This window comes from Chlamydotis macqueenii, chromosome 5 (assembly GCF_036417535.1).
Source record: "Chlamydotis macqueenii isolate bChlMac1 chromosome 5, bChlMac1.mat, whole genome shotgun sequence".
NCBI classification, from domain to species: Eukaryota; Metazoa; Chordata; class Aves; order Otidiformes; family Otididae; genus Chlamydotis; species Chlamydotis macqueenii.
In genome coordinates, this window is record NC_141560.1 from 36,384,755 (window position 1) to 36,399,217 (window position 14,463).

At 35.2% G+C, this 14,463-nt stretch overlaps 1 protein-coding gene across 2 annotated transcripts in view; it reads right to left on the minus strand.

Annotated features, from left to right (window-relative positions):
- The window catches only part of FSIP1 (fibrous sheath interacting protein 1), an 81,183-nt gene that overhangs the window by 40,482 nt on the left and 26,238 nt on the right, over positions 1-14,463 (minus strand). The window lies entirely within an intron of this gene.

Sequence of the window (14,463 nt, forward strand, 5' to 3'; positions counted from 1 at the left end):
TATGTCAAGAACATTAAAGAAAATTCAAATCCTATACTTGAAGAAAATAATCAAAACAGGGAAAATAGGTTTTACTCCAAAAGTACCTTGAAAATTGAGAAGATAGGAACTCTAATTTTATTCTGTTACAAATATAATAAAGATACTTTTTATAAATGTAATAACTTCAAAGAATATAATGTAACTTATCCCTCAAAGGTGAAAAGCAAGCACAGAATAAAAATTCTTACTTTTATTTTCCATTTTATTAAAAGATCAGAAGTTATCTATGAAGCAGCAAATAGTTTTGCAGATTCACATTTTATTCATTGAGAAAACAGTGCAGTAAAGTAAAAAAATAACTGTAGCCTAACACAGATGGTATGAGATTCTGTTCTAGTTCATTCATGACACTAAATTTAAAAGAATAATTTAGATCAAAAGATTGCAGTTACATCATCAACTTTGTCACCACCTCACTGAGACACTGGCCATGTTACTTTGTGTCCACCATTCATAACATATCCAGTTCTCTAAAATGCTTTAACATCTGCTATGCAAAGCCATAAAAAAAAAAAAAAGAAGAAAAAAAAAAGATTATTATGTAATACACTATTTTTCTTTGAGGCTTTTATTGTCCATCACAATTCTTCTGGTTTTAAAAAGCATCAGTCGCTCATATCATCTTTGTTTTCTTTGCCCATTCTTGACACATGCAGTTACTTATCACATGTAGGAAAATGTCTGGCTTAGCACTATCATCTGAGGAATTTGTATTGGGACTCTTGATTTAAAAATTTCCAAGGCAAATGAGCAGAACTAACTGAATTAGGAAAAAAAAACACAAAGCAAAAGAAAACAAATCCATCACTTTTTTCAGCTCACTTTCCTGGAGTTTCCATAGTAGTTTAATCCCATAAAATCCAAAGTAAAGCCTGTTAGATATAAAAGAAAAGTGCAAAGCTCCCAATTTAAGGACTAGTTACAACTCATTAAAGTAAGGACACATATAATTTGAAGCATTAGAATGTATACTGAAATATAATTAGTGGCTATGAATCAAACCTGGATGGATTAAACTAATTCCTGGAATGCTATTATGGAGAGTACCTTGTGTAGAAAGAATGATCCTTCTGTTTGCACAGCAACTAAACAGCTTCAATTTACTTTTAAAATTGACTTGAATAAAGATAAAGGCTCAGTATTTCAAAATGTGGCCTTCTAAATATAATCAGCCTGAATTATGCCTGTTTCACACTGCAGCACTTGCAACCTGGTTACAGGCAGCAGGGATAAGGCTGCACTCAGCTTATTTCACTGCTTAATTTATATGGTAATTACCACACCACAGCCAGAATGGAGAGCATCTGCCAAAACTGAAGGCCCCAGAATAATAAAACTGACATGTGCTGTGATATTGTTGAAGTGCTGACTAAGAAACTTCTTTTATCTCCTCTTGAAGCTATAAAATGGTATTCGTGTTATTACTAGCAGGGAATTTTAACAGCCTTGCATTGACAGCAATTATGTAACACATGCACGAAACAATAGAGTTTCACATCACTTAATAAATCCTTGAGCTCTCTTAGCTCCAGATCCCTCGCTGGCTGGATTTTATGGTCTGGTAGTTCTATCCGACCTTCAGAACTCTGAAGTATACAAGCTACAAAAGCACTAGAAAATTATTAGAAACAACTGGCTTTTCTCCCTGTTAGATCCATTTAATGAGGAGGTCATGATGCATAATCATGAAGGTTAATTAAAAGATTTGCTCACTCACTTTTCTCTGTAGCTAAATGCTTCTGTGAACCCCTGGCATTAAAACAAGCAAGATACAGATATGACTTTTCCTACTAAAAGCATCCTCTTATTAAGCAACACTTGCATTAAAAAAAAGCAATTCGTATAGCACGTAACAATAGAACAAATTCCATCTATTTTATCTTCTGTTAATTTTTATGAGACTAAAAACATGCCATTAATGTAAGGAATCTAAATTTGCAGCTGATTTTCCTGCTGATATTATTAATTCAGTTTCCAATACTATGCTTTATTGTTTTAGCTTTAATATATCAGACCTGAAACTCCTAGCTTCAGTACCAAAGCTTCATAAACAAAGTAGAAACATTCTATTACAAAGGTTTAAAAAACAAATTGTCAGACAAGGAAGTATGGGTAATTGAAAAATAAAGAATACAAAGAAAAGTTAAAAGGCCATTTCTGTATCAGAATTTATACTAAAAGATTAATTCACATGGCACAAGTCTTTTCTCCTCCTTCAATCAAAAATTATTTGAGAGGCGTATCCATTCAAAAACAAGCAACACTTTCACCTTCAGAAACTAGACAGTTACTGAAAGTCACTTGGTAATGCAAAAGAGAATAAGCCAGCTATTGAAGTTATTCATACAATAATGCTGAACACCGAGAATTCCATTTTCTTACTATTTACAACTGGAAAGACATTTGCTTGCATAATGATTGTTTGCACAAATTATGCACCACTTGTTTCCACACTTCAGACCTATACTCCTGATCTATTTACAGGTTACACTCTGTGTACCATTCACAAAGAGTTTGATTAACATATGCATAATTATTATCTCTAATTTTTCTCCACAAATCAGCCCATACTCTCTACATTCTATACAAGACTGACTTTTGCCATTTCTTGAATTCACATAGGTCAAGTTTATTATTATTAAGTTCAAGTTAAAGACATACCTTTCTGAAAAAGTACCCTGAATCCATTATCACATTGTCCTTGAAACTACTCATAGAAACATAGGCCACAATGCCTTCCTTTGTATACAATACCAAAAAGGTCATTGTTCTTCTGCTGCTTTATTACACTAAAAATTCTTAGCTGCTTGTTGCTATCGCTTTGAGGTCACTTTCCTGATTACTGCTTTCTAGCTTTGTCCCTAAAAATACTACTAATAAAACCACATTATTTACATTGGATTTTATTTCCCCAATCAGTTATCTTGAATGAAAAAAATAGTACAAGACATTGCATATGAGTGACAATTCTAGCAATAAACAACTCAGGTATACCTGTTAAATATATGACAAATTAAGAGCTTTTAAAATGTGCTACATTTATATCCAAACCTTCTTATTCTAATATATGAATCATTGGTTGGGTTTTTTTAATACAAAGAGCACTAATCGCAAAAACCTGCATTGGCAAGAGCTTCCTCAATAAAAAAATTCTATGAAATTGAGAAAGTAATGCATATAGATTCAACAAAAATGGTGAAGTCCTGCAGACCGCTCCTCACAAACCAGGAGCTTCCAGCACACTCTTAATAAGCTTCTGTTACACTTAAGGCTATAGCAGAGGACAGGCACAAACTGTTTTCCTGTAGATTGAAGACTCCCTGCTGAGAGACACCACTTGTCCTTGAGATCTCTTTGAAGTAAAGCTTTGATTTACAGAAAGGAAAGCAACTAGGAAGAAAAAAAGTCTGGTACAACCTCATGTTCCTGTTTGTATAAGCAGTTAACCAGTTTTAATATTTTTGTCCATGAACATCACAGAAAGTGAAACCTTTCAGAACATTTAAATAGTCATCCCAGCAACAAATATTGTTTAGTGTTCAACACATGGGTGTATACCACAGTACCATTTCACTACTTTGCAATAAGGCATTAGAGAAGATCAATTAAATCAGAAGTATATACCCTCTAACCAAAGACTATCAATTAGGCCACGCAGAAGAGACTATTTGACCAAGATAGACAACTAAATCCCACCAGAAAGGGATGGGGACCCCCCTGCATGTCAGAAAATGAAGAAAAATACATTAGTAATGTGGAGGTGCTACAGAAAAGAGGGGCAGTCACAGAGGGCATACAACAGGAGATTCTTGGTATGGAGGTGTGTTTTAATTTGACTGCTTTTTGCATTTGAGAAAATGAACTGACTATATTATTTGTTTTACAGTAGGAAAGAAAAGAGAAAAGAGATAAAGAAAAAAGAAAAAAGGAAAAAGAAAATAGAGAAAAAAGAGAAGAGATAAAAAAGAAAAAAGAAGAAAAAAGAAAAAAGACTGTCAAAATATAGTACAATACAAGTACTCTTGAAGCAATAATTTAAAAGTGTAAGATGACTTCTATGGAAGGAATTCAAATAAATCTATTATCTCCTAAATATAATTGGCACAGTAGAAAAATAAGAATGGGTCATATTAAGAAGTAGAGGAAAACATTTCTTACAAAGTCCAGTCAGTATCTTCAGTCTTCCAATGTCAACTTATTATAATGGGCTTCTTTTTAGGTACTACCTGAAAAGGTGAAACTAGAGGTAATACAGCATTTAGTAAGCATATCTCCATAAATAAGTACTCCAGAAGCGAAAACTTGTAAAGAATGATCACTATCATGCAGTGTTATGTACCAATCAATGTACCTTTTTCAATATTTGTAAGCAGAACAGTGCCGAAATAAAGAGATAATGGGGGGAAGGTGAAATCAAAACCAATACTAAATCAGACAACAGAAAAGAGCCAAAGAGAACAACCTGAAGCTCTACTTCTTTCAGAATCAAAGAGGACTGTGTTAAAGATTAGGATTTATCACTAAGTATGTGGCCACACCTCAGTTTGTGTGACAATTACACCTGCCCTTCATAGTTACAAAAGTACATGCCCAGAAAGTGGTTTCTAAGTCTCAACCTACTTGCCCTTTTAAGAGAGACCTCAATGACAAAGATACTGGCAAGTGTGAATAAAAACTCTCTTCACCACAGCTCTGAAGGAAAGCACTAGGAAAAACAAAATCCATGGTGTGAGAAACCATTAATTTAGATGAACGATGAGACTGTCATCTGCAAAAAGGAGGCTCCTAGTCCCCACACAATAATCCGTTTATGCATTTTTCATGAGATAACCAATGTCTGCACAAGCAGTGCTCAGAATGTTATCTTCTTTTCTTCCAGAGGAGCATCCTGCTCATCATCAGGCTAGAGAAACACTGCCCTTCTAATTTGTGCTGGTTTGACCCTGAATTTTGTGTTCCTGGATGAATATCTTAATTTCACCACTGGACACATTATGTCCTTCCTCCTCTCAAACTTACAAAAAAAAAAAATAGGTAGGGGGTAGGTCACTCTCTTGTATGAAGGAAAATGGAGACAAAGTTACCAAGATGAAATTGTCGAGGCTGAAGAAAGTGGAAGAGCACTCTAAGACAGATGCTAATTCTGAGGTTGTGTTTCTGAAAGAAAATGGGCATAATTGTCACCATGACTGTTAACATGACTTGTACTCACGGCTGCTTGGGTGTATTGGCATGCTCTGAGCATGCCTAGCAAACAGAGCCCATACATAAAGAAATGCTCGGGATGGGAATCAAAAAACAAACTTAGGCATGAGACAGGCCACGAGATGCCCAACTCTGCCAAACTGGCAATCAGTATGAATACTCGTAGCAGAATGTTAGATATCTATGTAATTTTTCCATTGAAAGCGTTTATGCCCTTAGCTCTTCGGATGCCTAATGAGAGGGAATATTTTAAGTGAAGATTTTCTGGAAAAGGGACATCCCAGCTTCCTAAGTATTTTTGCTCTATGCAGCATAACTAAAAATTACATTGTGTAATTAGATTATTTAGATCAATGAGACAAAACTTTCAAAGCTATTCTCAAACCAACTTTATTTGATTCTGTAAACAGGATTACAGTGAAATACTGCTGTTGTCACCTCAGGAAATTGTTTCTAGAAGCCAAAAATCCATCAGAAATATTTCTGGCTTTCAACTGAGCTTTGTCGTAAAAGTCTGGTTATCAGATTTATCACAGTATGTCACCAGTCTGTGTTAACGTATTAATTATAATATCCATCTTAGCTATAGATTTAATGGAATTTGCCTACTCTTAGGAATCATACTGAAAATAACTTTTTTTTTCTGTAATACTATTGCCTTTTATATGAGAAAATACATAAACTATTACATAGCTTAAACAGGAGATGTCAACATCAATATTACAAATACTTAAAATAAAAGTCACACCCTCCTAGGACACTTAAGATGTTTTTGGCTCAGGACCCCACATGGCTGTCAAATAGTTTGATGTAGTTTACAGGAATATTAGCATCGGCTACGTGCATTACATCCGCAGCTTTTAGAGATGCTGTTTGATTACACATCCATTCTGGCCTAACAAGTTAAAGAGAAAGAGAGAGAAACAGGGGCTTTTCCCTGACTATTTCTCTTTAGTGCACAGAGTGCGAACAGGCCAATAAAAGCAAGGCCTCTTCCCTAGAGACATTAAACAGTGTTAACTGGCAGCAAGCAATGAGGAACTCCTACGTCTGCCAATAGAGATGTGTAACAACAAGTAAGCACCTCTTCACCTCAAAAGGACATGCAAGCTTCAGTGATTAAAATCTTATGCTGTGGAGATCTGTACTAACCAGAGAAATCATTAATCATTATTTTAATAGCACCACAGCTAGAAACCATAGTCATTGCATAGACCTGTGATGCTAGATGTTGTACAAACACAAGAAGAGAAAGGAGAAACAAAAATCCCAAACAAACCAGTAAGTATATCCATACAAAATCTACATGTACACAGGTAGTCAAGTACCAGGAAAGCACTAAAACTCCACCAATCAATATTCTTGACTGACTGTCTTAAACCAGAAATACGATCCTCATCAATTCACTGAAAAGGGATCTGAAAAGGCTTTAGGCATGAGGGAAACAGAGTAATATGTAATTGTTTGAAAACAGAACAACTGGGTGATAAAGGGCACTTTCCTGCTTTGAAGCCATGTATTTATCTGAACCATGAACTGATGATGACAGGTTGAGAGAAAGGGGAGTTAAGAAGGAATGAAAAAGGGCCTTGCAAGTGGATGCATGCAACCTGGTTTAGACATGATGGTGGGAGAGGTCAGGGGGCAGATAAATGGATGGCATAGCAAAAAAAAAGTAATAGGCAAAAACAAGAACACTGTCATATCATATTTGTTGAGATGAGAGAGGACAGAGGTGTAACAAAGGATATACTGAAGGAATAACACAAGAGCACAGAAGCAAATGAGTGCTCATTAATTCTGTCATTGTCTAAGACAAAATATATTTCCAATAAGAATTTATTTAGTGTCAAATGCCATTTATAAATAAAGACACTTAAGAAAGCAGTACTGTTACAGTTAAATTTAAATCATGTTAGAGAAAAAAAAGACTGAAGGAGATCAAACAATGACTACAAATAGCACTACATGAATTTAGAGATGGGTGGGTAGTCAAAGATGGTTTGTTTGTTATTTTAAGATGGCAAACACCATAATATATAGGAGGGAAAAAAAAAGAAGAGAAAGCTCAACTCTACAAAAGCAAATGAGATCATATGCAAGATATGGGGAAAGAGAATGGGAACAAACATAGTCGTTAGAAGCAGGGAGGGGGGAGGCTTCCTTTGCTGAAAATTAGCTTTGAGAAGTACAAGAAGGGAGATGCTTCTCAGTTTTCTCCTACACATTCTGGGGCAAACAATTAGCAGAGTCGGCGTCTTAACTGGAAACTACATTTTTTGAGAAGGAGGATCAGTACATTGAACTGACACTGACAGATAGCTCAATCATTCTTATCACTGTGTTTAAAGCAGGTCTTACTGCAGGTATCAAATTCCAGCAATGATTTCTCATACACAGTATTAATGCATAACTAATACTTATGATGCAAGTTGGCAATGTTATTTACCATCATATGCATGTAGTTCAATTTAACTGGCTCCAGCATCTACGTAATGTTACATTAATAGTTTTCCACATAAACTAGAAGCATCATTAATATTTTAACTGATTAATATTTTAATAAATTTAGTATTAAAAAATTAACATTTATACAAAAAACATTACATTATAGTAAGCCTTAAAGCAATTCCTAGTTTTCAAATTATTTATTAAAAATACTTTTAACAGCTGCTTCATTCCTGTCCACAGTACTGTGAAAAACAATAAATAGGAAATTTATTTTAATCATGAGTAAAATATTTAAATTTTATCAATCTGCTCTTCATGTTATTGCTCTCTTCTTGCATGTAGTAGCTGTTAAAAAGAGAAAATAAGGTTTTCACACTAATATTTTCTCCCAGGTGGAAATGCTACCACATTTGAAGCTTGGCAACAACTTGGCAAGCCACTTTAGGACCTGGCAGATACTCTCTGAAGGAACAACATAGAAAGTAGTACATCCCAACCTTATTTAGATAAGTTTTCTTTTTTCACTTTATTTGGCACAATGAAATATGTGTTATAAAAATGTTTCATTGAACAAGTTCTGCTTTTATGGACAAACATATGCTTATTCAGAAACTAGCCACTACATGATATCATGTAAATTGAAATACAGATGTTTGCTATTTGTATGTTACTGCACACCATATCAGAAGAATCTAAAAGGACTATCAATGCACGAAGTAGTCAAAAAATATGGCCATGTTCCTGTGTTCAAAAGTATTAGCAATTAATTTCTGTAGACATTGTAATTGAAAACCATGTTGTGGGATTGTCTAGTTGACAAACTACTCTCCAAATATGTGGTAGAATTTCATCTTGCCCTGTTCTTCTCTTTAAAGGAGAAGAAAGGAATTATGGTAAAAGTCAGAAAGAAATTATTCTCCTTTCCTGGAAGTTGCCTAATACAGACTCAGGATCAGGTGCATTGAATTCAATCGGTTTCAGGGAAAAAGCTGGAATAAAATTACGTATAACAACAAACCCCCTCATCATTCTGATACAAGGTAAACCATGAAATGGTTTGTGAGACTTCCTCCAGCACTAAACAATAATTAATTTTATCCTGAGGTTTCCTTCCCCACAGATATACATTATTCTGCATCAAAAAGATAAGAATCATTCCTTTTGGAGTAAGCTCTTGCAAATAATCAAAGCTCTTACAGCATTGATATTTTTCCTATTTTTGCTCTGCATCATCCACACCAACTGCTCACCTTCCTGCAAAGTCCAGCTATTCAAGTAAGAAAATATGTGTATTTTCGTGTTATTTGTTATAAAAAAAGACCTCAATAATTAACAATCACACACCGTGTTTGGCCATCAGATTGCATAATCTTGTGAAAAAATAATTCCTAGAGATGTACAGACAGCTGATGATAAATTTAAATTTAAGACTAGGCAAACTAGATTCAGCTTGTGTTTTAAAAGCACTTACTGTAAGTAAGTGAACTTTTTTTTTTTTTTAAAGTAGGTATCCATCTCAGTCATGCTACGAGGTAATACTATTTATACATATGTGCGTGTGTATACACATAATTATATGCATATATATTCAATATGCATTTGAAATATTTTTGAATTTATATATTTAACCAAAAATCCAAACCAGGCATCTATGGCTAGATTTTGGAAGGAAAGAATCAGCTTCCAGTGTAAGAAATTTATATAGCCACAAAGGTAAAACTATCTTACTTAACAGCTTGCTTGGATGTGCATTTAAACCTACTGTCTGCCATGAAGAAATTCAACACATCAAACATGCTACTGGATTATCGCAAATGGCCAACTAGTAGAAGCCACAACTGAAAAATAACTACATTTATTATTCTTTCTATATAGAATTCTTTTCATTAATGCTCAGCAACACGCATTTGGCAGCTGAACATTTTTTTTTGAAGCAGCACTCAACAATGCAATTCACAAAACAAAGATAAGCTCAATGGTTTCCAGGAAACTGAAAGATGAAAGAATGTGGAGAGAGTCAGCCATGGTTTCAAATGAAGAACAAGTGAACTAAGGTCAAACTAAAACCTAAAAGAAATTCAGCAAGGGCCCAGAAACCATGGTACAGATATATTTCAGTTGGATTGAAATTTCACAATGCATTTCAACAATGCATACAATACATTCTTTGGTATATTAATTCACTGGGGACAATTTTTTCAAAATAAAGGAGGAACTCAGATTCCAAAGCCCTTAGTGTCATTACTTCGAGCATAACACTTAGCAGACTTTGTGGTTTTTATATCGATTGTAAAGTATGTTAAAGTCTTATCTTCCAGCTGTGTTTTGCATGCTCAGTTCCAGACTTAGCTGAAACCATGAAGTCTCACAGCATACATGAGGCAAAGTGTAGTGGAGGAATCCATAAATGTTAAAATTTCAGAAGCCAGAACCTACTAAATAGCCTGCACTAGAAATATGATGAATGTATTCCTCCCTCCTGAAGAGAAGGTCAGAGTAAAGCTACCATTACACAAATCAATTTGAAAAACTCATTTTGCAGTAGTGGAGGAAATACAGCATTCTACCATACACACACACACAAACAAATATTAATAAAGTTACCTTTATACCTACTGCAAGTTACTCCCTAACACACAGAGCTAAATCTGCTTGCTTAAACTACCCATAATTTCCACCTAGGAAACAAAAACAAACAAACAAAAGAAACAACAGCAACGGATTTTATCTGAGAGATTTTTTAAAGTACATTTTAAAAAAGTAATATCTTAGATGTTAAACTTGTGAAATACTGTATTTTAAAATTATAAAGTCCAGTATAACCATGCATTCACAAATAACATTCCTAACTGCGGACAAATCGCCTCCTCAACTCAGAGCAGAGAATTTCTTTCCAGTTTTATGTAGCAAATTGTTTAGGAAATTGTAAAGGAGAAATGTAAATGTAATATGAATTTTTAAAATGTGAGTTTTAAATAGACAATTTAATAAGCTAGGCCAGAAAAATAACAATGTTAAAAGTTGCACACCTGGAATCTTGACAAAAGTGAGACGCATTTTTTCACAATCTTATTTTATACCACAGAAATGACAACGTTTTCACCAGCAATAGTATCTCCTAGAACCATGCTTAGGCATTCTTCCTCTGACATACAGCGAAGAGTGCCACCTATTGAATAACAAACGGTATTTGCAGACATCATTAAATTATCCTGGAAGCATGCCATCTACATACTACTCCCTGCCTCAACCCAAGCATTCAGTTCAGCTTTTCATCATGCAGTTTCCTAGGAGAAAGCAGTTCTGCTGCTGACATTGTTACAGAACTGACGGCCAAAATATTACTTTGGTATAGAAACAAGCCACCCAATCCACACTGCGTAGGAGTTACCTGATTTTTAGACATTCCCACATTAAATAAGAAAAATTTCATTAACTTATTTATGTTGCATCAGAAGAAGATACTATGTTGTTTTGTCCAGTCTTTTCTAGTAATAACTATATTTCCCAGAAATAAGATTAGAAGGTGTCAAGGACATGAAACTAAAAAAAAAAAAAAAAAAAAAAAAAAAAAAAAAGGTATTTTGTGAAGATTGTTCTTTGTTCATACAAAAAAGTGTATGATATTTTCTAGATATTTTACTTTACTGTTAGAAGGAAAAAAACTACTTTCATTCAGAGTTTTATGCTTCTTTATTTACACTGGCAGCCAAAGTGTCTTGCAGAGGACCTAAGACACAAATATTTCATACCCATATGCTGTGATCTCAGAGTCACACTACAGAGCAGCAACTGGTAAGATGACACAGTATGTCCCCCTGAAGAAGCCATACCAGGTGTTTCATAGCATGCAGCAATGCTAGTCCGGCCATGAGTTACACATTGGTACAGATGACATATTCTATCTTTCCAAACACTGTAAATTAACATTACAGCCTATCTACTTAGAGTTCTAAATACACACAATCTTGTCAAGGAAAAATGTGTGGTATGTTGCAAGAGTCTGCGTGTAATGTGATACCAAACAAATAACACTATAACCCAACCAAGACTTGGAACCAACCCATTTATGTACAAAACATCTGAATGAGTCAGCAGCCCACTGCAGTTCCCAGGCCTGCTGTAGTCTATCATAGAGTTCCCAGACGCACTTCCTCAGATTGTGTTTACCTCATGAACAAGGTCAGTAGTGACAAAAAGTGATATAAAGGTCAATGACTAGGAAAAGATGACAATACACAGACTTACTTTATCTGTTTACCCATTAACCTATTCAATATACTGAAGTTCCAAATAATTCCCCTGTTTATTTGCCTCCCATTCTTCAAGTGTCTAATATAATACAGCAGTGTATTAGAATGAAGTTGTACTATTGTTTTGGCACTGTGAACAGATAAAAGCTAAATATGCTGCCTTAACGTAGTCACATACACACACACAAGTGAGTAGCCTCTAAAGCAATCACTGTCTCCTCCCCTGAAGCCTTTATTCCCATACTCCATAAGTACTCCATATTGGCTGTGCAGTTCCAGCATAAAACCTGCATATGCAGATAGCGGTTGAAGTTTTTGCAACTGTAGTGACAGTAGTTGAGATTATATCACTGTGGTTATGCTGCAATGTGAATCACAATGATTTTGATTTGCACTGGAGATCCCATTTCGAGGGTATAAAAGATAACTGGAACAGTATTTGTCTTAACTCTGATTACTGTAGAAGGGAAGCCTACTGCTGAACAAAGACCTCCACAAGCCAAAAGTAGACTACACGGATTTTTGGTCTGACACAACGAACTCATAGATTAATGTTTCTGTGACTACAGGAAAAACACAAAAATCAGCTACACACAAGAAAAAAAATTCTACAATGCACAGCCATGAAAAACTACTATTTTTCCTTCAATGCAGTGACAACAAAGGAAGAGTACCACCTGAGAAATGCATAAAATGTCTTGATCCTTTTCCTTGTAGAATCAAAATTATTAATAATATTACACCTCTGTCTTCTCTGTAACGTCCTTTTTGCTATTGGAAAGCCTACTGTTAGGTCTGCCTGAGCCATCTCTTCTCCACGTTAAACAAACCAGGTCTCCTCGGCCTCCCAGGTCAAATGCTTTAGCCCCAGATCATCTCTGTGGTCCTCTGCTGAATCTCATCAGGTGTGTCAGCACCTTTCTTTAACAGGGAGCCTAAAATTGGATGCAATACTCTAGACACAGTCTAATGAGTACCGGGAGTAATTATTTCCCTTAATCTACTGGCTATGCTCATGCTGATACAGCCAAGTACACTGTTAACCTTCCTCACCGCAGGGCATGCTGCTGGCTCATGGGCAATCTATTGGCCTTTTCAGCAGGGCTGCTCCCTGGCCAGCCAGGCTCCAACTTGCACTTAGAGGGACTTATTCCTGTCTAATGCAGAACTCTGCATTTGCCCTTGACAAATTTCATACTTGATTCTTGTCAAACCACTCCTCCAGCCTAACTCTCAGTGAGTGGCAGCCCTGTCCTCCAGCTTACAGAGAAGATCCAGTCATTTCATCAAAGGCGGCAACCAGGTTGGTCAAGTAAATCTACGCTCACTAGTCCCAATCACCACCTTCTTCATTGGCACACCTCTTATGTCAGTTACCTACACTGATGCCTCTTGCTAATGTACCAAAATACCAACTGGGATTTCCTAGTAAAAATCCAGCTTCATCAGGTTACCCATGCCAGCTGTCATCTCACCTCAGTCTCTCATACACTACCATACTAGTTTGTCTTCCCCACAGAGCATATTCTATGGAGAAACAAAGCTTTCTTCTCTCAAACTAGAAAAATAACACTAAACAAAGATGTTAAAATCTTTAAAATGCACATGTATATCCAAGTTTTAACTGCTACTGCCAGCTTAGTAATGCAGTAATGTTTGAGTCTTCAGTAGTTTCATTCTTGACTTCACCTGAGTAAGGCAAACCTTCTAAGTTGGTTTTTTTTTTAAAAAAGGAAAGAGATATTCTTCCTGGGCTCTTAAGAAGATCTAGGAGAGATCTAACATAAAATCAAATACCAACACTGACTTTCATGCCAAACAAATGACAATTGTATCATTTCAGGACTCTCCTTTTGATTTCATCTGGTTTTTTATGTTTTATATTTTTTCTCCCTGATTTTATTCTGCATAGGCTGCTTTGTAGCTCTTTCAGCACAGATCAAACAGCACATTTACATATATATTTAAAATGCATACATAAAAATAAGTAAAAAGATTCCTGAAGTCCTTGAGGTTCATCTGTCACTGGTTTTTAGTTCAATTTCCTTACTGTAACTTGAGAGTAATGTAATAAATTATACTCAATGAAACATAAAAAGAACAGTAATACATTACTTGAGAGAAGCACATGAGTTTTGGTTTTTCAGTCCTGGCTCTGTGACTTAGAAATAAACATAATTTCTGCCCACTAGGTTAACAATAGGATCCTCTTGGATTGTAAATTGCCTTTTCCCTACTCGCTTTTACTCAAAGTAGTAATAAGGATGAGGAATGATGTATTTATTCTACAACAGTAATGAATTTTTACTACCATTTTACTTACATGCTCCTATTTTAAAGGCCCTTGCACCTATTAAATTAATGTATTAAACAAAAATTAAGTTACAAAAATACACTAAATTAACTCAGTAAAACTAAATCACACAGTAACTTAGTGTATACAACATTCCCACCAGACCTGGTCCTTCGAAGAATTATATGAGCCGTAAAAAAAATCCTTTTAGGATGAATT